The following is a 12,556-nucleotide window of genomic DNA, read 5'->3' as shown; positions in this document are numbered from 1 at the left end:
GTGTGTGTGTGTTCATAGGATGAGTCCCACATGCACACCCCAGCATACACATACACCCATACCTGCCTCACACTGCCATACATTCAGACCCCCACACTCATGCCCTCTCACATACCCCAGCCACCCTACCTCAGATACAGCCCCTCACAAACTCTATACCCACCCACACCCTACATATCCACACACACATCCACATGCTTCCTCACTCCACACCCACAGCCCCACACCTATCCATCCTCACAGACACACCCACACCCTTCCCCACACCTGATATACCCACACCCCACAGCCCTCCACAAACCTAGACCCCCCACACAATATACAAGAGTAAGACTTCATTTTAAGCTATTGTATACAATCACCTCTATGTACACTACAAAAAACACAGGTAAACCAGGGCAAAATATTTTTTTTAAATCACATTAATTAATGTTTTAGATGTTCGCTTTTTAGAATACAGTTTGGTATTTTTCTGGCTCTGAGATGGCAAAACCCCTTGCTCAAAGGAGTATTTCCAGGGGCAAGGGGAGGGACTTCTGGTGGCAAAGATCAGGGGTTAGGGGCAGGACTTCCAGTCCTGAGATGGCAACTAGGGTGTGGGGCAGCTGTCAAGGGGCAGAGCTACTGATGCAGCTTGTCATCAGTAACAGCTTGTCAAAACTCGGTAAGCGGCCCTCTGCCCAAAATAATTGCCCACCCCTGTTCTAGGTTTTTCTGTTCATTTTAGGAATGTGACATATGTAGTATTTGTGGTAAGCTGTTTCTAAGAATAAAAGTAACTCCAAGGAGATGAAAACAAACCTTGTTAATTTGATACTATGGTTATATAATGGGTTATATGTTTATGAGCTGGTAGAAACAAGAAGGTTCTAGAGACAAAAGTGGGAGAGAAAATAAACATCCGGGGTAAGTATTTCAGTGCTTGACCTGTCTGGTTTACAGGTCTTACTACATTGTAAAAGTGGGGTAAAATGTGAAAGGCCTAATGTGTCCATAAGGATTTTATATCCACCTGTCAGCTGTCCTATCCTAGGTAACAGTGCAGTATCTCTCAATAAATGGTTCACTTACAACCTAATGTGTTTGGGGATTATTGCATTATTTAAAAAGAGAAACAGAATTCAGGCTTACTCCCTCAGTGTAAGCAATGATGGTATTTGGTATTTAAATGTATGCTACAACATATATCATACATGTATGACCAACATGTATGATACAAGTAAAAACAGTTACTTTTTGCAAAAGAAGTTGTTATCATACTGTTAAAAATATGTCGCTACACTAGGGAAGTTGAAGAGGATAGTGAGGAAGGATATGTTCTGATTCTGGTAACATTGATTATGGCCATTGAATATTTATTCTTGACAAATATTCAAACTTTTTAAATTGCCATTCTATTTTCATAGATTTTTTTTTTATTCTTTTGATGTTTACCCAGCCTACATACCTTTTGGAAGCTTAACTAGCAGTGTATTTCCTTGGGGTGAAGACAAGAATGTGCTTTTCTGTAGCAGACTTTCAATGTGCTAATGTTGCTTTGCTTGGCAGGAGCCCACCTGGATACCTCATTGCTCTCCTATCATCTGCCTTATATGAGTTTCAGACTCCATGAATTATTCACATTCTGTTAGATTATTCCTCCAGATTTTCTTTGTGAGGCCCACAATATTGTTGTTTCTAAAGTTGGAAATACAATTTTAAAGATTTTACGGTATCTCTTCTATGGATATTTTCTAGTGGCAGAGTTTAACCCATTTCAAGCATTTTTTTTTTTCCTCCAGAGCACTTATTCTGGCTTACTTCCATTTCATGCAATTTACATGTAAAATCTTGATAGAAATTGCATTTAGTGTTTTATACATCTGAAAACATCTGTTTATCATGTGTAACAGCATCTGTGAGGTGTGAGCTTAATTGTTTTTTGTTATGGTTGAAAATAGTATTTTTTTTATTTAAATGATGAACCATTTCTCAGCTTCCCTTTTAAAGCTCCCAGTGGGTATATTTTTCTAGTTTTTCTGTATGATATCATCTATGTATTATTAAGGCTCTCTGAAAGGTAGATAATCTTTAATCCCCATGCCCCTTCCTTCTGAAGTCATATGTAGCTCTGCAGTAAGTGAATTTTAACTGACCTAGTGTCCAGTGACTGCATTCAGTCTAGAATCACTTGCTGCATGCATCATGTGACACTAATCCTTTTTAATCCTTCTAGTAATGAACTCCAAATATACATGGTGACTTGTATTACATACTGTAAAGCTAGTCAATTTTTTTCCAACACAAGAGTTTTCCATCTGAAACGACTGATTCACTAAAATTGAAATTTTTTTTTTATAGATTTTTCTCTCTTGTAATGTCCAGCCACCCTGTCCTATGCCATCCTGGAATTCCCTGAATAGTCATTTGTGACTAGAATCTAGCCTTTTCAGTTTGAATCTTTTGGTTGAAAATCTGTCCCTCTGGGACCAATGGCCAACCCAGGATAAAAGCCTAGAATTCCCCCAACCAGAGTCCAGAAATGATTTTACAATTATTTTGCATAAAACCTAATGCCACCTCTGAGATGGAAGGCAGCTATTTATATGCACACAGTGTGCTGGTGAGACTTATGTATTCTAGTTCAGGGGAGAGACATTTTTGGCAATCCCTGATTCTGAAAAGGGCAATGGGATCTCTCCATGCAGGGTAGACAGGAACTCAGCTTTTAAGATCCTATTTGAAAGATCCCATCCAATACGTTTTATTAATCTGGACTTATCTAACTACACACGATGAAATGCTGGGTCAACTCCACTTCATATAGAAGCCTGGGATCACATTTTCAAAAGTGCCTAAGTAATATGGTAACCCAAATTATATTTTCAAATTGATTTATGTACTCTAGACTCCTAAATATCTCACTGAGACATTAATGAGTGCAACAAAGCTTTTGAAAATTCAAATTTACACCAACTCTAAGGGCGTGTGTAGACAAAATAGGGGCCCTAAATTGAAGTGGAGGGTTTTTAAACCCACCACTTCAATTTAGGGCCCTTAAAACCCCATGTCATGTACACACCCTGCACTTACCTGTCTCTCTGGCAGTGGGGAGGGGAGGGTGAGCTGCTGGCAGGCAGAGCAGTCCCTGGGCCATGAGGCAGGAGGGGGATTGGTGCTTCCCTCCACAGCAGTGGTGGCCCCTGCCCAGACAGCACCCGCCCACAGGCACCCTACTTAGGCGGTCCTGAGGGACAGCGTAGCCATGGAGGGAAGCACCAGGGCCCCACACAGCTCAGGTAGGCAGGCAGGCTCCAGAAGGAGGGAAAAAAAATCAGGATCACTGCTTTTCTTGGGTGGAGCCTGCCTTCCTGGGCTGTTGCCAGGCTTTCTGCAGAGCCCCTGAGCTACATGGAGCCCAGTGCTTCACTCTGCAGCTGTAGGGCAGCAAACTAAAATTTCTCAGAGGAATTTTAATTTGCTACACCCTGAGTCATTTAAGGTGCATTACACCACTGAATTTCCTACAGTGACTGGAATTAATGTGCAATACGCCACTGAGGCACGCAAACGCCAACACCATTAAAGTGATGCAAAAGCATTTAGCCCACTTGAAAGTGTCATGCACACCCCCCCCTCGTTTCGTCTACACATGTCCCAGGACAGTGAGTCCTAAACTGTGGGTCATGACACCAGATGGGGTTGCAACATCAGCAGATGGTATCGGGGGGTGGGCAGCTGTTGGTTTGAGTGAGGGTCCACGCTGAGGATATGGGGCCATAAAAGGGGTCATGCTGAGGAAAAGTTTGGGAAGCACTGGTCTAAGAGTCTGTGCTCTCCAGTTATAAAACCACAAAAATCTTTGTTCAAGAGAACAGAATTAGGAGCACTGTTATAGACTACAGGAGGACTTGGCTGCCTAGGAAAAGTTACGTAGCATCAGCTCTCACCAACTAGCACCACAAGTGAAATTTCTAGTCAATAATGAAATAGATTATTAGCTAATGGGGAAAATCACAGTGAAATAATTTTGGCAGTAAAAAAAGGATATATTATAGGTTTAGGGTTGATTTTTTTCAGTATTATGAAAATCTAAATTTAGAGAATAGATTTTTAGAAGAATAAAAAGTTCAGTCTCAGTCTGCTCCTCCACTCTTATGAGCATGAAAGCCAGGAAGTACTCTATGACTATAGAAACTAATATCAATTTAATAGGTCTGTTAATTGTGTCTACCATGTTTGTGCTGAAGTTCATAGAAATGGAATATGGTTTGATCCATGTTGGAAGATTTAGCTATTTGTATTCTGTCATTTGAAATAAGAATATCTAAAACAAATTCCTTGATGGCAACTTCTTCCAAACCTGTACTACGTTAAGCAACACACACAGCTGGTTTTTATACAAGTCATAAATTGTATGGCTACATACAGTATTTATACTCATGTCAACCAACTCAAAAGTACCAATTCAAAATCAAGCTGTCAGGAGCATATTGTTGATTTGTAACAATCCTAAGAAAACACTGTGTTCATAAAGTAATGAACAGATTACATGCATCAAGATAATGTTATAGAATTCAAGTTTTATTTCTTACATGAAATGTGTCTAAATATTACAAAGAGATTGAAATATCATCAGTTCCACTAGACTACGTGTTTATAGAGTAAGTACAAATCATTTCATCCAAAGTGAGTTAATAATTTTTAAATATGAATTGTAGAAAATACAATTTATTTAGAGGATCTCATTACAGAAATATATAAGGCAACACAAAAGAATTAAAGACAATTGGAAAACAATTGTGAGATAACTAAGCAAACAAGGTAGGACAACAGAAGGAAATATTGTTAACTATTTGTTCTATCTAGCCATAAAATTAACCTTCAAAATTTCTTTATTGATATTGATTGTCAATAAAATGAGAAAAGACATTGTTAAAATATCCATAAAATGTCTTAGAGAAATTGAGGTAGAAAAAAATGCAAGGTTATTTCTGAAAGGAAATACTAGCCCTAAATGGTCCGGGCCCTATATACTTGTGGGGCATCCTTCTCTCTTATGCCATATTGTAATCCCTAAAGTCAGTAGATTGCAATATCCTACAGGTACCATCAGTAAGCCCAGTTTGCTTGGTGAAAATGAGTGGAAGTTTATGTTCCACAGTTACTTCTGAGCTCTACATCTTCCTGTCTCTTGAGGCTTTTCAGCACTTGAGCCTGGATATGTTTTAGAAGGGCTTTAAGATCTTCCTATTTGGCCAGGCATTCCCCAAACAAAATTAGGATGAGATGCTGTTTATGGGGTCTCTGTTTTATCTTGATGTTCTATTTCCTTTCTAAGCTGTTTTGGTCCTCTGGTCACTTTCCTTATTTTAAATTATTCTGTTTTGTATTGAAAGCCACCTTGAGCCTTTGTTGGGAAGGATGGCATAAAAATCAAATGAATGAATAGAAATATTAATAAGGCATTTATGTAGCACTAGACCTAACTTTTTCCCCTCTGGAATTGAGAATGTAACTCAGAATGCCAAATTAACACATTTTCTCTTGTTAAAGGATGGTGGAGATTGATAGTTTTTAACCTTGTCAGAGTCACAACACCCCTCCACCATTTTTTCTTGTGTGTGGCAGGATCTCCAGTTGAGAACTACTGGAGGTGGAGGGGAGTGGGGCAAACGCCTCCGGTGCCGAAGCAAAGGGGCACCAACAGGGGCTGCCCAGCTGGGGCGAGGTATGGGATGGAGCAGCAAGCGGCTGGTTTGAGGGAGCACAGTTATGGGGGAAGGGTGGCTCTCACCATTGCATGCACTCCTGGGCAAGCATGAGGGGGCATGTGCCCCCGGATCTGTGTGTGGGGTGAGAGTAGGCTGCCACTGTGGGGTTTACCCCTGGCACCAAACTTCCTTGCTACGACACTGGATCAAAACATTTGAAAGTATGATTACATAAACAGTAATTAGGCTATTTGGCTGAACTTCACCCATATATTATATATTATGGATTGAGATACTCCTGCTGAAAATTTTGTGAGTGAAAGATTTCTAATGAGATTAATAATGGATTAATTCATGCTCTAAGCTTGGACCAGAAAGCATATGTACCTGAAAACTGATAAGCTACTAAACTACTTGTCTGAGTGTAAATTCAAGGCAGCACTAATTTTACCTCAACATCTACATCAGTTGTTCTCAATCAGGGTGTCACGGGACACTTCACTTCACAGGAGTGTTGTGTTAGTGGCTGTCATGTAAAAGTGCCCCATGCCCAGGGCTGCAGCATGTGCACACTCCTGCTGCATTCAGGCTTGCTGATAACCTTAGAACAGTAGTTTTCAACCTGTAGTCCACAAAACCCCCTGGAGGTCTACAAACTATGTCTAAGGGGTCCAGAAAAGATGACTATGATCAATCAAAAGTATGCAAATACCCACACTTACAATTCAAAGGGGTCTGCACCACCATTCAAAGTGTTTTTAGGTGTCTGCAAATGAAAAAATGAAGGTGCATTCATATCACTGAGACTTTCATCCTATAAGTTTGATACCTTGATGCCAAGATCAGGAAGTATTATAAATAATTACCTAGTGGTAAAATTTACAATTGGATTGACCAGCTGACAGACCACTAAACTGAATAATGCACTGCATCTCATGGGAAGATCTTTCTCATATTCATTTTATTGATAATTTTATTTCCCCACCCCAGATCAAGAAGTTAACAATGGCATTATTATGTCACCCTTCTAATGTCTTCCTAATTTTACTTTATTTTGTAAAGTAAAGCAAATGGTTGCTTATAGGACTAAAATAGGCAATAAATGTCTCAAGGAAGAAATAAAGAATGACTACGTAGTGTGTGTGGGAAACCTCAAAGTGATTTTAAACATTGACTTGACTTCACAATTAATTCTCTTGCTTATCACTTTTAACTCTTGTCCCAATTTGATATGCATTTGAATCATCAAATGATGAAGCTTTTTTTATACTGTACCAGTAATATCATTGCATTTGCTTTTAACTCAAGATTAAATTAAAGTGTTAGGCCATATAAAAGAAAATGTAAATAAATTATATTTCAAACAAAACAATTAATAATAGAATATGTTTCGAACTTCCTTTCATTTTGTCAGTGAAAAAAATTGCAGGCAATTGGAAACAAATTAAATGAACGGATGATGTGAAAAGGAACATTTAGGCAAAATAACAGGAAACAAGAAATTTCCTGATAAAGGAGAGACTTCGAAAAGAATTAAGTTGAGTGATTTGTAATTTAAAATGAGACGGGATAAAGAACAAAATATAGGTGTTGCCAAGTATGGGGTAAGACAATTTAGCCTTCTACATAGTTGTTTTCTAGAACGCGAATCCTGTGATCCTTATACAAACACATTTCTATGGCATTAACAGGAGTTCTGTTTGGGTTGAGACGGTAGGATCAGACATCGTATCTGTGATAAATGTGATATGGCAAATATACAAATGTTATACTTGCTTAAATATGTGCAAACATGTTATACCTCTATAGTCCCAGTTCTTAAGCCATACAACTGCTAAGTTTTAATCTGCATAGCTTGGACTTGAAGAGAATAGGAGAATGTTCCCTTCAAAACATTTTTATGAGTGTTTGAAATTGATGATGATCAAACTGTGGTGTAGCTATTAATGCACCTAGGGGACTTCAGCAGGTGGAGTGTATGTTATTATCTGAATAATCAATAAAAAGAAATTGCTGCTTATTGGGGAAGGATAGAAATGTAATTGAACAACTGGTTGACTTGTCTGTTTAAGTGCCCTTGCTTTCGAATGCTGCCATCTCTGAGATCCTCTAAATCTTGAGCAGGATCAGAATGGAAAATTGCAAAGATAATCCAGACTCTATTTTTAGTAAGTAAAGACTCCCATCATGCTTCTTTGTGCCATGAACATTTTTGTGAAGCACCTTCAAAATGGTACATACACATATAAGTGTACACATAAACTCTCCATAACAGACTATCCTTGAAAATGCCTGACTTCACAAAAAAGGAGAGCATTTGGTTTGGGGTTGCTGACATTCATTTTATTAAAAAACAAAAACCCCTCTAATACCTAAAGTATGATGGCACTTACCAGGTTATTTAGCAATTAGGAGGGTGACAGCAGCCCAGTGACAAGGAAGTAATTATGGTTTGAGAGGACAGCTGTCTGACTTCTAAGAAGCAAGGGCTGCATGGCTCACAGGGCACACACCATGGGACCCATGTGAGTGTGAGCCATGGGCACCCAGGCTGCACCCACTGCACTGTACCACATGGTTAGGCAGCCCCCTTGCACCTGCAACTCATGTGGGTAACCCATCCTGCTCCAGTGTAGCACTGCATACGTATGGAGAGACAGCACACCTCCCTTCTGCACCCCCTCCCGCACCACAAGATGGCATGGACTAGCGCCGCCTTGGCTCCCTCTCTGCAGTGTGCTGCAGGCTCCCCCGGTGCTGTGGGCTGTGCTGTCCGGCACCCTGGGGTGAGAGCAGGAAGTGAAAGTAGAGGGGAGGGAAGGGGAGCCTAGAGATCCCAGTGGCAGCAGCAGTGGGAGTTATAGCAGAGCAGTTGCTGGATACAAGCTCAGGAGCTGTACATTAAACCCTTGTAGGCTGCGTGCAGCATATTGGTCACCAGTTTTACAGCCGTGGTTTGAAAGGAATGAAAGGCTTTTAATATTAAGAATCATAGGACAAGAGCAGTCCTCATGGGTCACTGGAGTCAAGGCCCCTGGTATTAAATAGCATGACTCTGATTGAAAGGCTATTCCAGAACCTTGCACTTAGATAGCTAGATGCCTTCTACGCTACAGCTTAAATTTATTCATGGCTAGTTTATACCCATTTGTTCTGTGCCACTGTTGTCTTTTTAGTTTAAATAATTTTTTCCTTCCTAGTATTTACCCTTCTCCCTACAATATATTTATAGAGAGCAATCATGCCTCCTCTTAGTCTCTCTGGTACATTAAGCAACACATGCTCTCTCTGTCTCTTCAAACAAAATAGGTTCTTCATTTCCATAATTATTCTAGTAACCCTTTTTTATACTTCTTTTATTTAGAATTCATCTTTCTTCAACATGGGGGACCAGAATAGTATACAGTATTCCAGACACGGTGTAAACAGTGTCTCGTTCAGTGATATTAATACTTCCTTATCTCGACTGGAAATAACTTTGCTGATAAATCCTGGGGTCATATTTGCATTTTTTTCAGATACCTTCCATTGGTAGCTTAGTTATGGATCTGGGGTCATTCAATTCCATCTTCCTTTCTATTGTGTTCAGCTGCTTAGCTCCCAGTTTGTGGATGAAATTCTTGTTATTAAGTATGTGATCTTATATTTTTTCACTATTGAATTTTATCCCATTTCCTCAATGCCACCCAGCATTCTGTGCATGATATTTTGATCCTCTTACTTATGGACAGTGTCTCCCAAACTTTTCTTTATTAACCAGTTTCATTGGTATTCTTACCTTATGTGCTAAAATTATTAATTAAATTAAATCAGACAGTCTTAGAATTAAAAAAAAAATACTAGCCTTCCTCCAACCTAGTAGTTCTCCTTTTAGCATAGCCCAATGAACTTTCTCCATTAGTCAGTTCTTCTTAAAATTTTTATACAAATCTTCTCTGGTGTACCTAATAACTTTCTATGTGATGCAATATCAAATGTTTTACTGATATCCAGGTAGATAATATCTACTGCATTTTCTTCTTGTAAAAATCATCTACCTTATCAAAGAAAGATGTAATGCTAGTTGGATCTTCTGTTGGTAATCCCCTTTTTCATTTTATCCCATTTTACATTTATGTTCATATCTATAAAGCCAAAATGAGAACAACACAAACCATTAGACAAACAAGGGGTAAAATAACTTTCTGTATCTAATTTAAATAGGCAAGGATACAGATTTTATAAATTAGGGCTCATCTTCAATGTAGGAAAAGTCCCAGATGCCCTATGACATTGCCATTAAAGTGAATCCTTATCTTTAATCTCCTATTCTTTTGAATCCCAGTGGCATGTACACCAAACAAAGCAGCAGAGTAAATTCTGCATTTCCCAACAAAAATGTAGCAGCTGCTGCTTTTCATTTAGGATATTGCCCTGAAGTGGTTTATTCCTGTTGCTTTAACATTTTGAAAGTTAATAATTATTATCTTTATCAATAAAAGTAGCCCTACTTTCAGTATTTCAGTGTGGAGTCTTACTAGGCTATTGAAATCCTCCCTCTACAGATTATTTATATCAAATTGATATGGAACTATTTATCAAAATGTGATAAAGATGCCAATAACTGATATAATTATGAAATCTGCAAATACATTTTTAGAAAGATTATGAGTTCAAATTAAAATGCATGTATAATGAAATAGTGTCAGCTTCTTCCCTGTTAGTTAAAACCTGTACTGTTCCAGACCAATGATGAGTTGTTCTGCAAGAAATAAATAAGTAGAGATAGTTGGAACCTTTTTCTAGAACTATGTTTTGATATGAATGAGTTGTGTTGAAGCTTAACTTTTTGTGGAACTATATTCAATGTTTGGCTCATTAAGGGCATCAAACAGACTTTGACTCAAGTGCAGTATATATTTATTAATGATCTAGTCCTACTTCCATTATAGTCTTACTATGTTTATCTAAATCCAAGATGACTTTGAATTTAAGAAGACCCACCAGTAATTGGATTCTATACATGGAAAATTATAAATTTGTCTCCGTCACTTTTGTGGTAGGAAAAGCGGTGGCATAGAGACAAGTAGTGGAGAAAGCAGTGGTGGGGAGACAGGCACCCTTACCCTTTCCCCACCACTTGCCACCCCTGTGCCTGAATCCTCCCTCCCCAACCCTGGTAGTATCTCCAGTCTCCCCTTGACTGTCCCCTCCCTGCAACCTTCCCCCATCTTCCACCATTCTCCCTGGCTGATCTGCATGCAGAGGGAGCCCCAGACCTGCTCCTGCCCTGCTTCTGTTTCATGCTGCAGGGAACCTGGCTCAGCTGGGAACGGCAACAACAGTGCCAGTTTTATACGTCCAGCTGCTATGCTCCTCCTAGTTCCCCTACCTTTGTGGCTGGGGCCAGGGGCTGGAAGAAGGAACCTGTCTGTTGCTGCCACTGTCCTCAGTGGAGCTGGGCTCCCTACCTAGTTGCTTCCTGCAGTGAAGGTCAGGTGTGGCTCTGAAGGTCCTCTGTCTCAGCAAATCTAAGGTACAAATCTATCCTGCTTTTAATAAGATATTTGCCTGAAAGTACTTTAATCTATCTTACCTATTTTACCTATAACTATGCATTTAGGAAGTAAACCAGTTTTGGTCACGGGCAATGTGTAACATATACATGTAGATGGATCTGTTTACCTTCTGCAAGATTTTTATATCTACATATTCAAATACAAACACTTTTTAAAAGTTATTTCACTAAATACTTATTCCAAGGCTATGATCCAGAACATTTTCAGATGGTATATTACTATATTAATCTGATAGCACAGAAATCAATGCTTTAGTCAACTAAATATTGATTATGTTTAAAGTTGGCAATATGGGTGTTCATCCAAACTTTATCCACTACTAGATCCTTTTAGGTACACAAAACTCATCTATAATTGTGGGGTTTCTGCTTTCATTTGCTGCTCCTTGAATTAGAAATGTAAATTACTTTTCTTCATGAGGTGTTTTGCAGTTTTCTTCCAGTGCCATCTGATATCAGGAACTAAATAAATTCTAATAAAAGATTCACTACATGAGAACATAAGAACTACTAAAACAAATATTTTAATCACTGAGGCCCTTTCTACAGATTACAGGTGTTGCACAATTAAGACCAGCTACACTTGCAAAGTAGCTATTCTAATATAATAAAAGCCTTTGTCTGTCTATCTGTAACACTTTATTTGCACTCTGATTTGTTGTTTCGGCAGCCAATCACAATGCTGACTGAAACAACCAATTGCAGTACACCATGAGCATTCTGGACAGGAGGGGGTGGTGCCAGTGCCAGCAGGGCACCACCATGATGCCGGGGATGGAGAGGACAGACAGGAGTGGGGGTTGGGGGGACATGGCCACCCCTTGGACCAGCAAGGATGGAGTGGGGGTCAGGGGGCAAGGCCAGCATTGTGTCACCAGCACCCTGCACTGTTGCTTCTTCCAAGGATCAAGGCCAGGGGCAGGGCTAGGCCATCCCTTGGATGCAGCAGCAGTGTGGGGTGCTGGTGGAGGGGATGGTGGGCAGGCTTACCCCCACCCTGCTCCTAGCAGGCAGTGGTGGTGTGCTATGGTTGGTAGTGGCACTCCATGCCTACCCCCCACCAGCAGTGAGGGGGAGGTGGTGGGGAAGAGAGGAGGAAGGAAGGGGGAGAGAGAGGAGTGGGATGGGGAATGGTGAGGGTTTCTAGTGGAGCTGGCAGGAGCGTGGGGTGGAGCAGCATGGCATGGGCAGGGTGCATGGGGCCAAACTGGGAGGGTGTGGAGAAGCTAGAGAGAGTCCAGAGGAAAGCCATATGCATGATCAGAGCGCAGGAAAACAGGCCTTATGATGAGAAGCTGAGAGCCAT

At 40.0% G+C, this 12,556-nt stretch overlaps 2 long non-coding RNA genes across 2 annotated transcripts in view; one reads left to right on the top strand and one right to left on the bottom strand.

Annotated features, from left to right (window-relative positions):
- Positions 1-12,556, top strand: part of LOC109302383 — a 479,734-nt gene that overhangs the window by 391,610 nt on the left and 75,568 nt on the right. The gene's annotated exons all lie outside the window — the stretch shown is intronic.
- LOC109302382 overlaps positions 1-12,556 on the bottom strand; it is a 37,774-nt gene that overhangs the window by 8,414 nt on the left and 16,804 nt on the right. Inside the window, exons 2-3 of the long non-coding RNA XR_002098731.1 lie at positions 9,731-9,817; positions 6,416-6,459 (exon numbers count right to left, since the gene is read on the bottom strand). This is a non-coding gene — a long non-coding RNA (uncharacterized LOC109302382). The remainder of the gene's footprint in view (positions 1-6,415; positions 6,460-9,730; positions 9,818-12,556) is intronic.

The sequence above is a fragment of the Gavialis gangeticus genome, unplaced genomic scaffold (assembly GCF_001723915.1).
Source record: "Gavialis gangeticus isolate Ggan-Ray unplaced genomic scaffold, GavGan_comp1, whole genome shotgun sequence".
Taxonomy (NCBI): Eukaryota; Metazoa; Chordata; order Crocodylia; family Gavialidae; genus Gavialis; species Gavialis gangeticus.
Note: the sequence above shows the minus strand (reverse complement) of the source record. Positions and strands in the feature narration are given on the sequence as shown.